Source organism: Magnolia sinica, chromosome 8 (genome assembly GCF_029962835.1).
Source record: "Magnolia sinica isolate HGM2019 chromosome 8, MsV1, whole genome shotgun sequence".
Lineage (NCBI taxonomy): Eukaryota > Viridiplantae > Streptophyta > Magnoliopsida > Magnoliales > Magnoliaceae > Magnolia > Magnolia sinica.
Genome location: NC_080580.1, coordinates 1,315,281 through 1,330,127, shown reverse-complemented (window position 1 = coordinate 1,330,127; position 14,847 = coordinate 1,315,281). Strand labels below are relative to the sequence as shown.

General features: G+C 42.0%; 1 protein-coding gene and 1 non-coding gene across 9 annotated transcripts in view; one reads left to right on the top strand and one right to left on the bottom strand.

Moving 5' to 3' along the window:
* Positions 1 to 386: 386 nt before the first annotated feature.
* Positions 387 to 14,847, bottom strand: part of LOC131252556 (cytochrome P450 72A397-like) — an 85,748-nt gene continuing 71,287 nt past the window's right edge. For 2 of the 8 annotated variants that reach the window (XR_009174532.1, XR_009174534.1), the window contains exon 5: positions 387 to 517. The gene's annotated coding sequence lies outside the window, so the exon portion shown is untranslated. The remainder of the gene's footprint in view (positions 518 to 14,847) is intronic. The other 6 variants (XR_009174530.1, XR_009174536.1, XR_009174529.1 and 3 more) reach the window with 6 other exon arrangements.
* Positions 13,296 to 13,402, top strand: LOC131254509 (small nucleolar RNA R71). The gene has a single exon (XR_009175621.1). It is a non-coding gene; the product is annotated as a small nucleolar RNA R71 (small nucleolar RNA).

Genomic DNA, 14,847 nt, shown 5'->3' with positions numbered 1-14,847 from the left:
CATATGGAATAGTAGCAATTGATCCCTTACCATTAAAAACTTCCTAAGACCCACTCTAATATATTATTTACCACTTCCTAAGATCCACTGTAATATTTATTTTCCATCCAATCTATTGATAAGGTCACATGCATCTGATGAAAGTAAAACACAGATCATATTGTGGCATACAAAACTTTTGCAGCCCATAAGAAGTTTTTAATGGTGGATGTTCGCCACTGTTTCGCATGGTGTGGTCTACTTGAGATTTGAATTAGCTTCATTTTTGGGCCTGTGCCCTTAAATTAGCTATCAAAACAGATGGATGACATGGATATAGAACACATTATCAAGGTGGGCCACTGTCACAGACTCACCAGAACCCGCGATCTCACTTGCTAGCCATCGCAGTACTAAAATGAAGTCCTCGAGATGAAAAGCAGGGCCACTTTGGTAGTTTTGTGAAAGATGAGTCCGTCTTGTGTAGCTCCAGTGCCTGGTCGTGGTATTAAAAGATCTAGAGCGGGATTAAATCTGCCTGCCAAATATGAGGATGGGCCCAAGACATAACTCTCCTCTGCCAAATACCTGAGTCCTAAATACCCAATAAAAAAATAACTCTAATGCCATCCGTCGATTCTTGAAAGTCTCCTTACACTGAATCTGACTACTGCAGTCGGATATTGCAAGTCTTTTTCGTGTCCTCACGATGTATGTGATGTTTGAATTCGATTTGGTGGCACTTAAAGCTTCTCGCGAAACTTTCCTTGTTTCATTGTATAATTATAGTTTATAACCTTCAACTTGAAAAACTACCGAATTAACCCTTACTTCCAAATTAAGCGTGTCATAATACTCCACATTCAGTGCACACGTGCCACTGGGAAGCGGATTGTGTAGTGAGCAACTCACTACACTTAACATACTGAGTAAACTCTTTGAGGTCTACCGTGATTTATATACTTTATCCTCTCCGTTAATCCATTTTACTAGATAATTTTGGAGCTTGAACCAAAAATGGGGCTTGAACCAAAAATGGGGCATATCCAATGTTCAAATGGACCACATCATAGGAAATAGTTGAATTGAATGTCTACCGTTGAAAAATTCTTGACGGCCACAGAAGTTTTAGATCAAGCTTATATTTTTGTTTTCCTTCATTCATGTCTGCATGATCTCGTGAACAAGTTGGATGGCAAATAACCATCATTGCCAGGCCTAGAAAGGTTTCAACGGTGGAAATCATTATCCCCACTGTTTCCAGTGGTGGTCCATTTGATCTTTGGATATACTTTGATTTTGGGCTCAGCTCCATAAACTAGATGGAAAAATGGATGAACGGCATGGATAGACCACATAATTTCAAGGTGGGCCCAACTGAGTTTACTCAGTATGATAAGAGCGTACTGAGTAACTCAGTACGCGATGTGATTCCGTCCCAGCCTGATTTTGGTACAGTGCACACATAAAATACAATCAACATGATAAATGGCCGGGATTACCTGTAAGGGTGAGATCTTAGGGTCTCTGTTTATCCAGACAATCCAATTAGTGGGTCCCTGATGTGAATGGGCCATAATCCAAAAGGTGCACTCATATGTATGATAATAATCATATGATGCCTGTAAATTATGGATGATTGCTTTTGTTTGCAGGATAAGTTGAGATACACCCTGATCCATGGCTCAAGTGGTAGACTGAGTGAAAGATACATCGTTTCAACACTGAGGTCTTGGTATCAATCCCTAGTGGGGGTGACTAACAGCGAAGTGTCAACTAGCAGTGGGGTGTACTAACAAGCTGACCAAAAACAAAAAAGAAAAAGAAAAAAAAAAGGATAAGTTGAGATTATTAAGATGGCTTGATCAAAACTGATTTGGCGATTTCCATTTATATTAACGGTGTGGATGGCATTTTGCATCTAGGCCCACCATTAGTTGCGGTATTGATCAATCATCGCTTTGTCAATTCTTCTCTAGCATTTATTATCTGGATTGAATGGGTCTCACCAAGCTATTTTCTAGAAAGCATGGAGATATGATCATAGGGTCCGATAATTTAGCATTACTACCGTGCAATTCAGGTCGCAAATTTAGAACCCTCTCATGATTGCTTTATTAATTAATTTATTTTTATTTTAAGCTGTCATGGAAATGTGAAAAGTTTCAAGAAAATCATGGACATGGATTACGTACTGGCAGCGTCAGTACCGAGGCGGCTATTACATAGCTAAGTGGCCCCACATGAATGGTAAAAGTTGCCGTAACAATAACTGGTTCTCAATGTTGAAAGTTGCAGCTTCTTCAAATCTTCGAGAGGGTTGAGATAAGGAGATCCGCTTTCTCCCAGCATTTTCATTCTCTGTGCGAAAGTCTTTAGCTGTGGCATTTCTAGGTTGGTGGCAGCGGGCTCAGTCACTTCGTTCAAGCTTAAACAGGGTTGCACCCAGATTTCCCACTTCCTCTATGCCAATGACACTGTTCTCTTTCTTAATGGTGCATCCTCCTCTCTCTTTCAAAGGTGCGACAATTCATCAACAATTACCAGGTGGCTTCTGGGCAGAAGGTTAATCCCAGGAAAAGTGCTTTCTTCGTCTCGTCCAAGGTTCCACCCGGTAGGGTGAGATCAATTGAAAGATCGCTTGGCTTCTGTAGAGCTACTGGGGTTTTCTCCTATCTGGGTGTCCCTATCATTGAATGCAGGGTGTCTAGCGCTAGCTTTAAGCCTCTGTTAGACAAGATCTTTGCCAGAGTGCAGGGCTGGAACGCGAGGTTGTTGTCCCAAGCTGGCCGGCTCACGCTCATCTCCCACGTCCTGAGCTCGATCCCGATTCATTCTTTGGTGGCTACCATTCTTCCAGCGAAGGTGATAGGGCAAATGGAGCAGTCCTTTTCCAATTTCTTCTGGGGATGGAGCAACGGCAAAAGAAAACTTCATTGGGTATCTTGGAGCTCGGTCACGAAGCCTAAGGAGGAGGGTGGCTTGGGTGTTCGTAAGCTAAAAGAGGTTATGAAGGCGCACCATTTGAAGATGGCCTGGAGTATTCGGTACAAGTCCAATAGGAGCCTTTGGGCAGATTTCATTAAGTCCAAATATTAGCAACCAGATTGGAACGCCTCTCTATTATCGCCCCCTACCAGTTCTTCTCCCTTATGGAAGTGGCTGGTGGGGTTGTATATCGTGCTGGATAGTAATGTTCAAGTTGATATCTACCAAGGGGAGTGCAATATGCGGAACTATAACTGGTCGGGCCTTGGGCGTCTAATTGATATCCCCCCCCTTCACATTCCTGATAATTGTAGAGAGCTCAAAGTGGTGGACTTTTTGGATGAAGGCAGCCTTGTTTCGGAACCTCCATTCGAGTTGCCTGATTGGATAAAGGCGCATATTCTCCAGCGTAGTTTTTGTTGTTCAGTTGATGATGATCGGCAAATCTGGCCTTTTGATCCTTCGGGTTGCTTCTCTGTGAAGTCTGCTTGGAGGGTGACGAGAAGGGTGGACCAAAGGAAGTCCTGGTCGAGAGGGGTGTGGCATCCTAAGGTTCCGCCAAAGATGTCCACTTTTATGTGGCGGTTATTGCTGGGGGTGATCCCGGTTAATGTGAACATTCAAGTCAAGGGCTTTTCTTTAGCGTCCCAATGCTCTTGTTGTCAGCAAAGTGCGTCTTAAGACCCGTCCATTGAATCTTTGTCTCACTTGTTTATGGACGGTATCCTGGCAGATATGGTTTGGAAGCTTCTTGTAGAGTTTTTTCATATTCCTCTCTTCGCCCACCAGTCCATCCAGATTTGGCTTCACTGGTGGTGGAACAGACCCGTTCCTCCTACCATCAGCCCCACCCTCTTCAAACTCGCCCCGGTCTTCTACCTTTGGCAAATCTTGAAGATCAGGAACGAGGCTAGATTTGACAACCTCCCTATGCATTTTCAGTCCATCCTTCAGAGGGCTAAGTGGTGGATTGGGTCCCTTTTCCACGGTCCCTCTTGGAGCCCACCCAGAGCAGCGCCAGGGCGGTCGCCCTCCCCTATTAATCTAGTTGTGAAATGGATCAGGCCTGTCGAGGGGACATTTGAGCTGAATGTTGATGGATCGGCGCTGACCAACCTAGGTCTAGCAAGGGGTGGTGGAGTGTGCAGGGACAACAACGGCAAAGTGATCTTCGCCTTCTATTCTGGCTTCGGGATTGCTTCCAACAATATGACCGAAGTTCGGGCCATGTGCGAGGGGATGGAGTTATGCGTCAACCTCAGAATCGACAAGGTGTCTGTCGAATTAGATTCCAAATGGCTGATTGATTGCATTTTAGGAAAATCCACACTGGCTTGGATTTGGAGATATTGGCGGGAGAGGATCAAGGCGCTTGCCAGCCGGGGTAACTTTAGCTTTTTCCATATTCCGCGAGAGGCGAATGGGCCGGCTGATGGCCTGGCGAAGGAAGGTAGTTCAAAGCAAACTCATGACTTAGTCAGAAATCTGACGAGTCTTCCTCGGCTAGTGAGAGGAAGTTTGTTTCTGGACAGAGTTGGGATCGGTTCCATTAGGAAGAGTGGAAGTACATTTGTATAGCACATGATAGATGGGGCCTTGGATTTTTGCATGGGCCCCATCCGAAGAGTTTTGTTCCTCTGTTCTGTTCATAGTTTCATAACAATCTTGTGTTTTTAATGTATTACTACATAGTTTCAAAACAAAGGAACAACTTCAAAATAATGCCAAATACATTCCTAATACATACTTCAATTTCAAACTCTTCCCTTTTTCTATGCATGCAACATAGTTGTTCACACCCCAAGTGCAGGGTTGTGATGTAGTAATAAACTCGGTAAGACCGAGGTCGAATCCACAGGGACTGATACCTGTACGTTATCTGGAACCAAGTAGAACTAGAACTAGACTAAGATGTGATCTAAACCAAATAGAATTTAAGAAATAATTGTGGAATAATTATCTAAAACTTTAAGGAATTCAGAGGAAGAAAACTAGGGATTCAGAGGATCCACTTGTAGAGATCAGGGAGAACTTATGCCTGCTTCAGAAATCATGGAAATTTACTAGACTTCCTTTGATATAGTTTTCAAGGGGTGAAAGGTATATGAATTAGAATGGATTCCATCATCTAACCATGCCCAGGAGACAAAGCAAACAACAGGATTGAACTAATTACCAGCCAATCAACAATGTATGAGGATCAGGAAGGGTACTGCCATCCTACCATGCCCATGGAGCAATGATGAACAATATGGCTTCCTGACTTCATAAACATAAAAAGGGAAAAAGAAATACTCAAAGCCATTGCAAACCCATTGTAATTTCAGTCACAACAGACCATAAAAGACTAAGAAAAATATTCCTTTAATAATCAACTATATCAAATTCAGTTTATGAATTAAAGACACACAGTAAAATCTCCCATCTTGCTACAGGCTTCACCTCTTAGCCCTAGCTAAAAGGTTTAGCCAACCATGATTAGGCTAAGGGCCTTAAGATTCATAGAAGGAAGAAAGAAAGAAAATAGCATAGAAGATCCGGAAACAAACCTAGCTCTCCCTGTCTTCTCTGTTTCCCTTCCTTGCCTTGCTCGTTCCAGCACCAAAGCCTTCCACTTGTGCAGCCATCCAATCCCAACTCCCATGTCCCTCCAAAACTATGGTTAGCTTCCACGTTCCTCCCCAGCTTTTTCCTTTCTTGACAGTCCCACGGTTGCTCTAGCAGCTCTCTCTCCAAAACCTCTCCAGCAGCAGAAAAACCACCTCCTGCTTCCCCTTTTTCCTCCAAACGGTTACAGCAGTAGACCACCTCCCGTTTACACCAGAGAGATCCCTTCAATCGTCCTCAAAACGAGCGCTGATCTCCTCTCTTTTCTTCCGTTCCGTAGCTGCCCCCTGTTCCTTCACATGTCTGCCTCCAGCCGACCTCCGTTTTTTTTTTACACTTTCTCTCTCTGTCTCTCTCTCTCTCTCTCTCTCTCTCTCTCTCTCTCTCTCTTTTTATAGCACTCTCGTCGGAGACAAATTTCCGTCCTCCATGCGGAAGTCTTACGCATAAGAGAATGTGTTGGAGTCGGAATAAAACAGCTTTCGCAGCAACAGGCGGAGGACCTGCGATCAACCCGCGTTTGGCTCAATAGCCGATCTGTTTCAGCTATCTGATCCATTTGAACTTCTTGGACAGGGTCAACACCTTGTTATCATATGTCTGGATGGTCTGGATCATCGACCTGATGTTGATCAGAAGCACAGAAGGGCCCACAGCGGCCGGGTTTCCCGGACGCCCGCGAAACAGGGACCGCTTGAGAGTTCCGCTGGATCCTGGCGGGGTCCTCGATCAGGCTCAGATGAGAAATCCACTCCGTCCATTTGATTCCCGGCGAAAAACAAGTTAGAAAAAACAGATTGTAGATTAGATTCCGTGCGGCCCACTGGATTTCTCCTTTCACCGTTCGTCCTGTGTTTGAACGGTTGATATCTAATCTATACTGCCTACTGAAATTATCTCTCCTAGGTCCACGTTGGTTGCGCTGTTAGAGTTTACTGAACGGTCCAGATCGACCTGAAAACCTCAGATGGTGGCCCACTACAAGATCACAGCGATCGGTTTACGAAACAGATCCTTCTCTGTTGCGTGCGGGAGCTTGCGGTCAAGCAGCTGGTTCAGTGCACCGCGCGTCTTCAAGTATATGGTGTACACGCACTGCAGCATAGGGTCCATTTTGATATATTCACGAAATCCGTTCCGTCCATCCATTCTGTCATATCCTATAAACCGTCCATACCAAATTTGAAGTATATCCAGATATCAGGCGGGCCCCACATAATGATTAAAGGGGCTGATCTGTCCGTTGGGCCACTTCCGTAGGGATCTGAGGGTTGAAATCCGTCATGTACGGTTAATTTGTGGTCTTCAGGCCATATATGGAGTTTCGAACTGATCGGATGGTGGGAACCCTATGATCTTGCATTCTGGACACTTTTCAGGCCACTTGAGCTTTAGTTCCTCAATTTTCTTGGGTTCCTAGCATGCACATCCGTCGATCTTGGTCTCCTGGGGTTCGTCCCTTGCCTTGGTGCATTCCGAACGTTAATTCCATGCTTTTAGCATCCCGATCCAGTCCCAGCTCGCAATTCCACCTTGCAACAGAAACATGATTAAAATGAGCTATTAAACGGTGCCATGTTCATAAATCTAGGCAACAACTGGGTCTGATATGCAATATTTGACCCTCAACACAACCTCCAACCAGCATTTTGCTAGTCCCGAGCAAAGTATGCGAAAAATAAGTTGAGAATTATAAGACAATTTCTACAAACTCAAGAGAGTTATGAAAAACAATTCAGATACTCGAACTCTAAGATTCATGAATGTTGGCATTACTTTCTCCTGAAATCAAGCTCATGGTAAACTTCATAATCAAGCTCAAATATTAATCCATTAATTAGAACGATTCTAAATATTGAGTTCCATGGATGTAAAGTCTAATCTTGACTTATCAACATTAAGATTCACCTCTCTATTTAAAGATATTATCGGAGACCAATAAGAGAATTCACGGTAATCCAACTTTGCCTTATACATTATCTCTTTATTCTTTTAATTTTTGACTTTTTCATTAGAAATAACGCCAAGAAGAAGGATCAAACCTCACCTATAGGGAGCAAACCTAAGGTAAAGACTGTACACCCAACTCCTTTTCAAATATCATCCATGGGGAATCGAATCCTCACCTATAGGGAGCAAACCTATGGTAAAGACTGTTCGCCCAATCCATTCAATTTTCCAAGTTGGTTCCTTTCATGTTTAGTGAGTACCAAGTAAATCTTTCAATATCAAACTGAAACCTTAATGTGAAAGCGAGATGTGTTTTGTGAAATCCTGACTCAATCAATATTTAAAACCTCTAATCATGGATTAATAGTTCAAACTTAACTGTGAAATCTAAAAGATACTGAATCCAAGAGTCATAGAAAAAAAGTAATTACCAACATCACTTATCTTGTAATTTTAAATCCAAGATGGCCGTCAAAATCACTTCGAATTCATACGAAATTCCAGAAAAATTTAAAAATTTTCACAATTTCTGCTCAAGACCAAGAAAACACTGATTAGGTAGCCTAATCTCTCACCCCCAACTAAAAATCTACATTGTCCTCAATGTAAAAGAAATAAGCATGTAATGCACATGGGACAATAAAATATAAAGGAGTGATGGAAAGATAGTACCTGGACGAAAGAATCAAGAGGCTTTCCAAAGATATCTACGTAAGAGCGGGTAAGCACAAGAGAGAAACCAACAGAAGTAGAATAAAATATCAAAAATAAAATCCTACCTATATCACTTTCGTAGGTGCTCTCGATTGCATTTAGCGTATGCAACAAGCCTTTAAACCCCTAGGTTGCCCCTAGTGGACGAGTTGTAGTCTCGTGAGGGTTTGCAGTAATGTTACCCACAAACATTGAACTAACTAATGATAAAAATGAAATGAAATGAAGAACTGGGTTACCTCCCAGGAGCGCTAAGTTTACTATCTTCAGCCAGACAAATAAAGCAACTACCCTAGTCCTAAGAAAACAGGAAACCTACCTATACCTCCATCAGACTAGGAGATCAATCCTGGTAAACAGGATCAGTCAGAGGCATGGACATGTCCTCTGAATCAAATTTCTCGACAAATGGTTTCAATCGATGTCCATTGACTTTAAACTCCTTGCCATTGTTGGGATCTCTTATCTCAACGGCCCCATATGGAAAAACAGTGACAACAATGTAAGGGCCGATCGAACGAGATCGAAGCTTACCCGGAAAGACATGTAATCGAGAATTGTACAAAAGGACCTTCTGACCAGGCGTGAATGATTTTCGCAAAATGTGTTAGTCATGAAATGCTTTCATCTTGTCCCTGTAAATTCTTGAATTATCGTACGCATCATTCCGGATTTCCTCAAGTTCATTCAATTGAAGTTTGCGTAGCGAGCCAGCGTTGTCCAGATTGAAATTAAGATTTTTGATCGCCCAGTACACTTTATGTTCCAGCTCCACAGGCAAGTGACAAGCTTTCCCATAGACAAGTCTAAAGAGAGACATTCCAATAGGGGTTTTAAAAGCAGTACGGTATGCCCATAAGGCATCAGTCAATCGGATTGACCAATCCTTACAGTCTGGGTTAACCGTTTTCTCCAAAATGTGTTTGATCTCCCTATTGAAAATCTCAGCTTGTCCACTTATCTGTGGATGGTATGGGGTGCTCACCTTATGAGAGATACCGTATTTCTTCATTAAGCTCTCAAATGGTTTATTACAAAAGTGTGAGCCTCCATCACTAATGATGGCTCGAGGCGTTCCGAATCGAGAAAGGATGTTTTCTTTTAGAAATTTAATGACCGTGCGATGGTCATTAGTTCGACACGGAATCGCTTCAACCCATTTAGTGACATAATTCACGGCGAGCAAAATGTACAGATTTCCAAACGATTGGGGGAATGGTCCCATGAAATCGATGCCCCAACAGTCAAATGCTTCAATGATAAGGATGGGATTCAAAGGCATCATATTTCGATGGGACAATGCTCCCAATTTCTGACAACGCTCATAAGCTTTGCAAAACTCATGAGTGTCCTTAAACATAGTGGGCCAGTAAAAGCCACACTACAGAATCTTGGTCGTGGTCTTTTTAGCAGAAAAGTGACCACCACAGGCCTGTGAGTGACAGAAGGAGATGACGCTTTGATGCTCATCGTCTGGTACACATCTCCTTAGGATTTGGTCTGTGCAATATTTAAATAAGTAAAGATCATCCCAGAAAAAGTTGCGCACCTCGGTGAAGAATTTCTTCTTATCTTGCGCAGTCCACTGTGTCGGTATGGTACCTGTAGCAAGATAATTAGCAATATCAGCAAACCAAGGTGAATGGGAGACTCTGAACAGTTGTTCATCAGGGAACATGTCATTGATATGAGTCGTCTCAAGGGACTCAGAGGTATTAAGGCGAGAAAGGTGATCGGCCACTACGTTCTCTACTCCCTTTTTATCTTTAATTTCCAAATCAAATTCTTGGAGTAGAAGGATTCATTGTATCAAACGGGGCTTAGAATCATTCTTCGAAAGAAGATACTTAAGTGCCGCATGATCTATGTAGATAATGATCTTGGATCCGATCAAGTAGGACCTAAATTTGTCCAAGGCGAATACTACAGCTAAGAGTTCCTTTTCCATAGTCGAGTAGTTCACCTAGGCAGAATTTAAAGTTCTACTTGCGTAATGAATGACGTAGAGCCTCTTATCTTTTCTCTGGCCTAGGACTGCCCCAAGAGCATAATCAGAAGCGTCGCACATAAGTTCAAAAGGAAGGTTCCAGTCGGGTGGCTGCATGATAGGTGCAGTGGTTAATGTGCCCTTAAGCTTGGTGAAAGCTTCCTGACATTGCTTAGTTTACTCGTACGGAGCATCCTTTTGAAGAAGAGTGCATAAAGGACGAGAGAGGAGACTAAAGTCCTTTATGAATCGCCTGTAAAATCCTGCGTGTCCTAAGAAGGATCGCACATCTCTGATGTTCTTGGGTGGAGGTGGGTTAGAGATAAGATCGATTTTTGCCTTATCTACCTCGATTCCCTTGGACGAGATGATATGCCCAAGGACAATTCCCTTCTGAACCATGAAATGACACTTCTCCCAATTAAGTACCAAGTTCTTCTCTTCACATCTTTTCAGCACACATTTAAGACTTTCCAAGCATTTGCTGAAAGATGGACCATAAACAGAGAAGTCGTCCATGAAGATCTCTAGATATTGCCCCACCATGTCAGAAAAAATACTAAGCATACATCGCTGAAAAGTGGCAGGGGCATTACATAGTCCGAATGGCATCCTTCGATAGGCAAAGGTGCCGTAGGGACATGTAAATGTGGTCTTTTCCTGGTCTTCAGGGGCTATCTCTATCTGGTTGTAGCCCGAATACCCGTCAAGGAAACTGTAATAGGAATGACCAGCTAACCTTTCCAGGATCTGATCAATGAATGGTAAAGGAAAGTGGTTTTTCCTCGTGACGGTATTCAACTTCCTGTAGTCAATGCACATTCTCCAACCAGTAGTGACTCTAGTTGTCACGAGTTCATTATTAGCATTGGCTACGATGGTGATTTCGGACTTCTTAGGGACCACTTGAGTTGGACTCACCCATTGACTATCAGATATAGGGTATATGATACCCACATCCAATAGTTTAAGAACCTCGGCCTTAACCACTTCCTTCATATTTGGATTTAGTCTACGTTATGGTTGCCGAGCGATTTTTGCATTATCCTCAAGATATATGCGGTGAGTACAAATTGAGGGATCGATTCCCTTGAGGTCTGCTATCATCCATCCCAGGGCTCCTTTATGCTCAATGAGAGTAGATATGAGCATACTCTCCTGTTCTTTCTCCAAGTGGGCAGAGATCACCACCGGGTATGTCTCATCTTGACCTAAATAGGCATATTTCAAATCAGAGGGCAAAGGTTTTAGGTCAAGCTTCGGCGGCTTGAGGTTAGACGGTAGAGGCACTACATCGGTTTGTGGCAATTCTTCAAATTGTGGCCTCCACCGGTTAACTTCAACTACCGGTGCAGTATCAAGCAAGGCACACGTCTCCCTAATCATGTCATTATCAAAATCATGGGAGTGGGCCAGGCACGTCTCCAAATGGTCGGAGGATAAGGTCAGCGGTGTCGTATCTTCCACGAAAGAGTCAATCATGTTAATGTCGTGGAAATCGTCATCATCCTCTGAGTTGCTGCCGTTATTGAAGCAAATGTTTGACTCCAATGTCAAATTTCCAAAAGACATAGTCATGACACCATTCCTGCAATTGATAATTGCATTTGACGTGGCAAGGAATGGGCGACCAAGAATGACGGAAATCTGAGTGCTCATGTTATTGATGGGTTCGGTGTCTAGGATGATAAAATCTACAGGGTAGTAAAATCTATCGACCTGGACTAACACATCCTCAATTATCCCTCTTGGTACACGAACAGAGCGATCAGCAAGTTGTAGTGTGGTTAGGGTGGGTTTTAATTCACCCAAACCTAACTGTTTGTATACCGAGTAGGGAATCAGATTGACGCTCGCTCCTAAGTCAAGAAGTGCGTGATCAATTCGATAGTTCCCGATTACACATGATATGGTTGGGCTACCGGGATCTTTGAATTTCTATGGCACGTCTTGCTTTAGGATGGCACTCACTTTCTCAGTCAAGAAGATTTTCTTTTGAATAATTTTTCGTCTTTTGGTCGTGCATAAGTCTTTCAGGAATTTGGCATATGAAGGTATCTGTTTAACGACATCAAGTAGAGGAATGTTGACTTTCACCTGTTTCAACACCTCTAGGATATCCTGAGAGTTAGAGAGAGGTTTTGGTGAAACCAACCGTTGGGGGAATGGAGCAACTGGCTTCTCTAGAAGTTCCGGTTCTAATTTTTGTGGGGCATCACTAGCTCCATCATTGTTGTCCTCTTCTGGTTCTTGAGGTTTTTTGGGTCTAACCAGAAGAGTTTTATCAATGATCTTCCCACTCCTAAGAGTAGTGATGGATTTAGCATGCCCCATCTGATTTAAAGAGCTAGGATCATTAATCTCGTACTGCGGTTTAGGATTGGGGAGAGGTTGTGCAGGAAGCATCCCCTTTTCTATAACCATCATACGAGAATCTATCTTTTGCATAAAATCTATAATTCCTTGCATTGCCTGAGTCAGCTCTTGTATGGGATTTTGAACCGGTTCCTCTTGAGGTTTCACTTGATTTGGATTTTGATTGAAGAAACCTGGAGTAGTAGCCGTTTGTCCATTCCTCCAACTAAAGTTTGGATGATATTTCCAGCCAGGGTTGTATGTATTAGAGTTAGGTCCAGTAAAAGGTCTTTAATAGTTATTTATGGCATTGGCTTGTTCATTCAACACTCCTCGAAAGGCGGGTATTGTAGGACAGTTTTCAGTTGTGTGAATATTGCAATCACAGATGCCGCAAATAATTTCATTGACCTTATCCTTCTTTCCTTCCATGGCCTCAACTTTCCTTATGAGCGTAGTCACTTTACACTTGAGATCATCCTCTTCTTTCAAGAGATATAATCCACCTTTCTCCTTTAATTAAGTCGGCCTAGACGTGGTGTTCGACTTTGGGTAATAGTCCCAAGATTGTGTTTTTTCAGCCAGACTGTCGAGGTAGTCCCATACCTCGTCGACATCTTTATTAATGAACTCTCCATTACACATTGTCTCGACCATTTGGCGCATGGAAGATGTCAGTCCATCGTAGAAAAAATTTGTAATGCGCCACGTTTCAAATCCGTATTGTGGGCATGAACTGACCAAATCTTTGAACCTTTCCCAACATTGGAAGAATGTTTCATCTTCCTTTTGGGCAAAGTTCATGATCTCTTTTTTAAGGGTAATCGTTTTATGAAGTGGGAAGAATTTTTTTATGAATTCCTTCTACATGTCGTTCCATGTGCCAATCGATCTAGGACGCAGTGAATGTAACCACGACTTAGCTTTCTCTTTTAAGGAAAAAGGAAAGAGTTTCAGCCTAATTGTATCCTCAGATACATTAGGAAAACATAATGTAGCTATAATCTCATCGAACTCTTTCAAATGTAAATATGAACTCTCTGATTCAAGTCTATGGAATTTGGGAAGGAGTTGGATAACTCCTGGCTTGATATCCATTTGTCCTGTGTTTTCAGGAAAAATCATGCATGAGGGCGTATTCACTCCCGCCGATTGTAGATAATCTCGTAAAGTACGAGGCGGGGATGCCTGTTGCACCTCATTTTCATCTTGGGTATCCTCCACCCTGGGTGGAAGTAGAGGAGGTTGGTCTTCAGCCATAACTTCACTTAACTCAGGAGATTTCGAGTGGTGTCTAGTCCTGCGATGGATAGTCAACCCCTCAACCAATCCTCCTTCAGTCAAGAGAAGTCGAGTGTTGTCACGGGCCCACTTGGGCATGAAATACTCGCAGCCCTCAATCAAATTCAAAGTCTAATCCTAAGAAAGGAAAAGAAAATCTAAAAAGAAAGAGAAGGAGAGTTGGAAAGAAATTACCAAATTGAAGCCCCTAAGTTAAGGACCCGCAAAATAAAACAAAAATAAGTTAGATTCTAAAAAGGAGAAGAACAATCCTTTAAAAGAAAGATAGCAGTAAATTGATTTCTAAAAGAAAGTGAAAACTTCTAAAATAAATTAGAAAAGTCCTAAACTAGAAAGTAAATTACTAAAAGAGAACTGAAAAATAGGAAGTAGAGAAGGAGCTTACCGAATTAGAAATTTCTATCTTAAAGGCCTACAAAATAGGAAGGTTAGTTTCTAAAAAAAAATTCTAAAAATATATTAGGAAACAAATTAGATTTTAAAATTAGAAAGTTACTAAAAATAAAAGTAGAAAATTAATTAAGAAATAACCTAGTTTCTAAGAATAAACTATTTCCTACAGATGGGAGGATACTAGAATTAGAAAATTTCTAAAATTTAAACCCTAATTCTACAAATAGAAAAAGTAGAGGAATTAGAAAAGGATTACCAATTTAGAAGTTTATGTCAGGATCCTATAAAACAGGAAACAAGTTAGTTTTGAACTCAAATAAAAATAAATAAAAAAACTAAGGTTAGTAAAATCCTAATCTTAAACTAATCCTGAAACCAATTAATTTCAGAGAATCGTAACCGTCAGTCCCCGGCAACGGCGCAAAAAACTTGTTCACAGTCTAAGTGCAGGGTTGTGATGTAGTAATAAACTCGGTAAGACCGAGGTCGAATCCACAGGGACTGATACCTGTACATTATCTGGAACTAAGTAGAACTAGAACTAGACTAAGATGTGATCTAAACCAAATAGA